The sequence below is a fragment of the Pygocentrus nattereri genome, chromosome 1 (assembly GCF_015220715.1).
Source record: "Pygocentrus nattereri isolate fPygNat1 chromosome 1, fPygNat1.pri, whole genome shotgun sequence".
Taxonomy (NCBI): Eukaryota; Metazoa; Chordata; class Actinopteri; order Characiformes; family Serrasalmidae; genus Pygocentrus; species Pygocentrus nattereri.
Window position 1 is genome coordinate 42,269,501 of NC_051211.1, and position 6,000 is coordinate 42,275,500.

General features: G+C 41.8%; 1 protein-coding gene across 1 annotated transcript in view; it reads right to left on the bottom strand.

Annotated features, from left to right (window-relative positions):
* The window catches only part of pparaa (peroxisome proliferator-activated receptor alpha a), a 61,087-nt gene extending 56,097 nt beyond the window's left edge, over positions 1-4,990 (bottom strand). The window contains exons 1-2 of the mRNA XM_017716832.2: positions 4,245-4,990; positions 3,142-3,216 (exon numbers count right to left, since the gene is read on the bottom strand). The gene's annotated coding sequence lies outside the window, so the exon portion shown is untranslated. The remainder of the gene's footprint in view (positions 1-3,141; positions 3,217-4,244) is intronic.
* Between the last annotated feature and the right edge of the window lie 1,010 nt (positions 4,991-6,000).

The following is a 6,000-nucleotide window of genomic DNA, read 5'->3' on the forward strand; positions in this document are numbered from 1 at the left end:
CCTGTCCTCAGATGAACTCGAACATGAGCTTCCTGTTAGACCCTGGGAGGAAACACCCAGCGCAGCAAACTCACACTCACAGAGGAAGGCCTTCACTGCTGAATTCTTCGCTGCCTGCGAAATTAGGTCAAGCACTTAAGAGCTCCTCGCTCAGAAACAAGTTTGTTCTCTCTCTCTCTTGCTCAAACAAACAAATGCATATGCAGCACACACTCTCACACACACACACACACACACAATCTCTGCACACACACAAACAAAATATGTGATGTGATGTCTTTATGTGTCATGGGTAAACCGCAACTCAAAGACAAGGAGGAATGTGTGTCACACCGGCTGTCTTCTGCTGCACTCTGGATCTGAGCGGCTTATTCACAGCTCCCTGTCCTGTAATGCCCTGTAATGCCCAGGGCTGCTGTCACATACACCACCCCATCAGTGCAGACGCATTCCTCCTATGGCCACTGGCCTGCTCATGCACACATCTGCGCACCTCTTCAGCGCCAGTCCCAGCCTGGCGACAGACTGCAGGCCCGGGACAGAGCCCAAACCTTAGCTGCCATTACAAACCACTCTTCCAATATACCCGTCACACTCGGACGACCAGTGCGCACACATATTTGAGCGCATGAATGCTTCAGGTAGGGCAAGATGTCAACCTCACTTCATTTCTGTTTACAGCAAGATTTTTAGCTACAGGGTTAGTCCAAGTAAACCAATTTAACAAGAGGCCAGCACAAGTTTTAGAGGATTTCTTTCCTCCTATAGATTACAGTACATGCAGGATTCTGTGTCACACTATCATACTGGAGTGCCTTATCCGTTTGGCTTGCTGAGCTTGCACTGTCCTACTCCGTACGGTCCCCTTAAGCCATAAGCAGCAAGCCTGGGTCACCACTGCCACATCATATAAAAGATGTAAAAGTGAAATCATCAGATTACAGCACTGCGGCCAGGTCATGTTGACACATTACATACTTGGCCTCTTTCTTTGGAGAAGCGAAGTTCAAAAAAAAAAAGGAACAGGAAAGAGTGAGACCAAGAGCAAAAAAGCAGGGGAGCAACAGAGAGAAAAGGAGAGAAAGAGCACAGCATTACCACACCAGCCAATTTTCTGTCATCCATTGCTGCAGCGGAGAGAGTTTGGGGAGACATTCCTGTGGGATTGACAGTTTGGCATGGTCAGAGCTCCAGCAGCCAGTCATGGAAAGACACTTCCAGTGCACACACAGCACAAATTCAGCCAGCTGTACTGCATGCTTGCTGGCCTCGGCCGCTTTGTATCGTCCTAACACAGGTTTGCTCTGCTTTGAGGTGTAAGGGCCGTCAAGATATTGTCATAGGCATGAGATGTAAACTGAAAGCTATTTTTGGCAAGCAAAGTTGAGCACTGAGTGACAAGACTAAAGCAAGTGGAAACCAATTGCTGAAACAGACTGATGACATCTTTGCTCTGAATCTTTTTAAAAGTCGTTTTGCATTGCTGAATAGGCTTGGACGCATGGAACTGCTGTTCTTATCAACAAGTGAGCAGCTTCCTCATATACCAGATGCAACCACGTGTATGACACCACGTAAAAGTCTGCATTTCTCTTTTCTTGCTTTTAGTCACACGGCTGGCCACAAAGGTTGTCACAGCACAGGAATAGGAAGTAACATTCACTGTAAACTGTAGTCTCACTGTAAACACTGCATAAAAAGAAAGCCTCTTCTTGAGGAGCATATTCCAATAACCAGTAACCATATGCTATAATATATACTCTTAACACTATTCATTACTAGAAAACTAAATATAGCATAATTCTATGATTCCAAACATTACCACAGAGTTTAAAGCATTAATATTACACTGGTTATTACTAGGTTGCTGGTGAAGAATCTATACGGTGCACCGGAAAGCAGGGGTTACATTAAAATTTGTTGCATTATTGTTTTTTGATCCTTATGCAAGACTTAAGTAATGCTAAAAGCACCTTAGCTTAAGGTGCACCTAAAACCTTTAAGAAAGGCTTCTACCTGAGAACCTTACAGTCAAATATTTTTTTTTTAGATTTTGGCTACTGTATAAATTTACACATGACAGTGACAACATTATAGCTTAACAATCCCTATAAATCTCACAAATTAAAAATCTGACACAAATTAGCTTTGCTGCATTGAGAGCATTGTAAACAAAGGATATGTCAGTGTAACATACACCCTGTTTTCAAACAGGATTCCTGTTTTTGTACAACAATACAATTTTGTACAAACAAACTCAAAAATCCAGCCTTTTATCTTCTCTGTCTCCCTGTCTTGGTGTTCAAGTTTTGGCCTGCAAAAGCACTATAACACATTCACATACACACTAATCTTTTCTACACTCAACCAAAGTCTTGAGAGACCACTGACCAAGCCAGAACACCTGTGAGGCTGACAGAAAATTTCAAACACACTTTACAGATGACTTAAGATCAATCAGCTTTCGATGAGGTAGGTGCTCTCTTGTAAAAGTAGGTTGAGAGTCATTTGTATTCCTCTCAAAGAATAAGTAGGCGTATTTAGCCACCCAGTAAAAAAGCTGAGCATGAGAGAAGCAGTGTGCTAGCAACCCAGCACATCTGCACAGAACATTAATTATCACGCTTTAATGTGTGTGTTTTTTCAGATTATCTACGGTCCCTTCTAAAAACTATTAGTCCAAATTTCAAACAATAACTTGCTAACTGCAACACATCAGTATTCTTTTAAACAACTTAACAATGAAACAAAAAGCAAACAACTGCAAAACTACAAAATATATATTTATTCTTGATAGCAAACAGAAATTACCCATGGCTGTTGTGTTCCTTGAACATGGTCCCAAATTAGAGACATGAGAATTACACTGCCATAGTAAAAATCCATAAAACTGTTACTCTTATGACAATACCTTTCCATGGCCTAATTTCCAATATTATCTGACACCTCAGTTGTTTAATAAATGCATGATATATTTGATCTCTTATTGATAGAATGATGTTTCACATAAATGTGATTGTAGATAAATATGTGCAGTATTTTCATATTCATCCTCGGAGGAGTCAGACATCATACCATCTTGTTACTTTTGATTAAATGCCATCAAGGGTTTGAGTTAGGAAATTATCTGAAAAATCTTACCTGATCAACCAACAGGCGAGAGGACCTTGCTGAATCAGAGACTATGTGCACAAGTTTTCGCCATTTTAAGCTCCACTGTAAGACAGACACACACACACACACGCATGCGCATACACACACACACACACACACACATAGTTTCAAAAATAAGATCTGTTCTCATTAACTATATGATGACTTATCTACTACAACAACAACTTCCCTACAGTCCAAACATGCTAGTTTATTTTCAGGGTTATAATTATAGTCAGTAAACCTACGCTTGCTGGTCTAATGCACTAAGGAGTAAAACTAACTTGAAGCTTTCTTTAGACAAAATCCAACCTAATGATTATACTGACCCTGATCCTTGATCAGCCTCCTTCATAAGGATATTAATGGTTAAATTAACTCCCAAAACTGAGCTAAAATCTTGGCACAGAAAATTAACTAAACCAGATGAATTCACCATGAATTCAGCCTGACTTACTGGATAAAACAAATGTACAGGCTGTTTGGCTTGTAATAAAATACTGTGGCAGCCTGTAGCCTGGACTATTGAATGTCTCAAAGAAAAGAGCCTAATTTACGAAGAAACAGATCCTTTATATAAGTATACTAATCAAATGCACATTAGTCTGCACTCCTCATTTATTTTAGGCATGTATGGCCCTTTAATGCCTTTAGCACATTTTAGTCAGTGTATAGAAAACCAGCTATGAGTCATTACTATCATTATTAGCTAGCAGTGTAGAAAAAGAGGCCACGGGAACATGACCTTTCCCTCAGCAGCAATGCAGATGTGCTGATGTGCCATCATCCTCTTTCTCTTTAGTCCTAATTAAATGTGTTATTTTTAAAATGTAAATCTAACATTATATAAGACAGTGTGGATTTCATAATTAGATTCTGTGGGAAGCATCCAGTTAAACTGCGCTGTGAGGTCAGAAGTTACTTCACAAACAAGCTGCAAAACAGCCTAAATGCCCGCGCTTTGCTGTGTCCTTATCTGTCTCTGTACATTTGGTTAATAACTTAGAGTTTAAACCGTGATAAATCGGCTTTGACCGGTCTATTTTTAGGAAACATAATTTAAAAATAAACAATCGTTCTTAGCAATTTACCTAGTGGTAGGTCACAGCCGGCTGTTTCGGTTGCAGTCACGTCGCTCCGCAAGCTTGCTAACCTCCGAGTCCGTGTGTAAAATACAAAAATGACAAAAAAAACTAGCCTCTAGCCTCGGAGCCGGTGTTTGCGGCTAGCTCTCAGTTTTTTCAAGGTGAAGTTCAAGTATACGTCTCCAGTCGACAGGCGGTGGAAAAGATGTCATTCTTCATGGTGAATTCCTGTCCCCCGGTTACTTTTGTTGACCGCACGCAGCAGCGCCTCGCAACGCCGAACCGAAACCGAGGAGAGGGGGCTAGTCGTGGGCTAACCGTCGCTTCACCCGCCGCTGTCAGCGAGGAAGCTATCTCCTCGTACCGTCCACCAAACGTCGAAATGGCTTTGTCTTTCAAGCTCTGTGCCATTTATGTGAACGATTCAAAAAGTCTTTTTTTTTTTGCTCGAAAGGCAGCTTCGCTCGCCCGCTTAGACCCGGAGTGACAGCGCCGTTCCGTTTTAGTGAACTAGATCACACAAGTTCAACTGAGGTGAACAGGGATTCACAGCGACCGTTACACAAGAGCCCCAGACCGCAGGCAGCCTACCTTTCCGTTTTAATGGCAACTTCTGCCACAGATTACGGCGGACTGGATAAGATATCACGGTGCTCTGCCCTACGGCCATCTCATTTCTGCTCTCCGTTCATGAGATTACACTTCTCCGCGTCGAAATAATAGGCTAACCCGGGGACGTTAACAGTTCGTCGCCATTTGATATGCCTTCAAACTGACAAGAAAAAAAAAGAAGAAGGGGGGGGGGGGAAGCCCAGAACGAGAAGCAGTAAACCGCGTTAAAGAAGTTCAGAGCAAACAAAGAAGCCACCAAAACAGAAAGACTAACGGCTAACGTAATCGCTTTCGCGGCGAATTAGCCAGGGATTTTATGCAAGATTCAAGTTTGAGAGGTGTTTGTGTTTGGTCGACCTCGTATGTGTATGTTAGCATAAAAAGCTCACTATTTGATTAGAGCATTTTGCCTTCAGTACACAGAAACCCTGAAAAATAATTAAAATATCGTCCATGATACGTTATATCATTTTAAAACACTGAAGAAACGACATTAAAAGGGGAATAAGCGCGAAACCAGGCTAATTTGCTATTACCACAAAACAAGGTGAAGCTTACTAGTTAGTGGGTTAGAACCTGTGGTTTTCCTCTCAGAGACAGAAGTTCCAGATTTAAAAAAATATATAAAAGCATACGGTGACTAAAATGTGATTAAAAGAACAACATGAGACCGTAGCAAAACCACGCTCTGTTTTAAGTCATCTGTGCTGACCTCATCTGTCCCCACTCTCAACACCAATTATCTGAGTCATCCAAATTAAGCTAAAGCTGGCTGGAGAGGCCAGAGATTCGCTTCCCCCCCACTCCCCGGAATATTAACCTACCCAAGGGTACCAGTGGCTCTGCTGTTCACTCACATTGCTGTTGCCCCTGTTACGAAGGAGTTTGGTAAAGGGCTTCGTTTATTTTAGAGAATATGCAGTCAGATATTCAGCATATTCCAATAATGGGTATTTTAATTCACCCAATTAATCTAATATGTAGACCTCACTGCTCGAGTAAATGAAGTGCTCCGCCCGACAGCTCCACACGAGGAAGTTTAACATGCGGCCTTCAGGACATTTAGCCTCTGCTGTTTATGCAAGCTTTATTCTGCTAATAATTCTGGGTCAGAGGGAGTCTCTTAGGCTAAATTCAGTGTGCAAAAAAT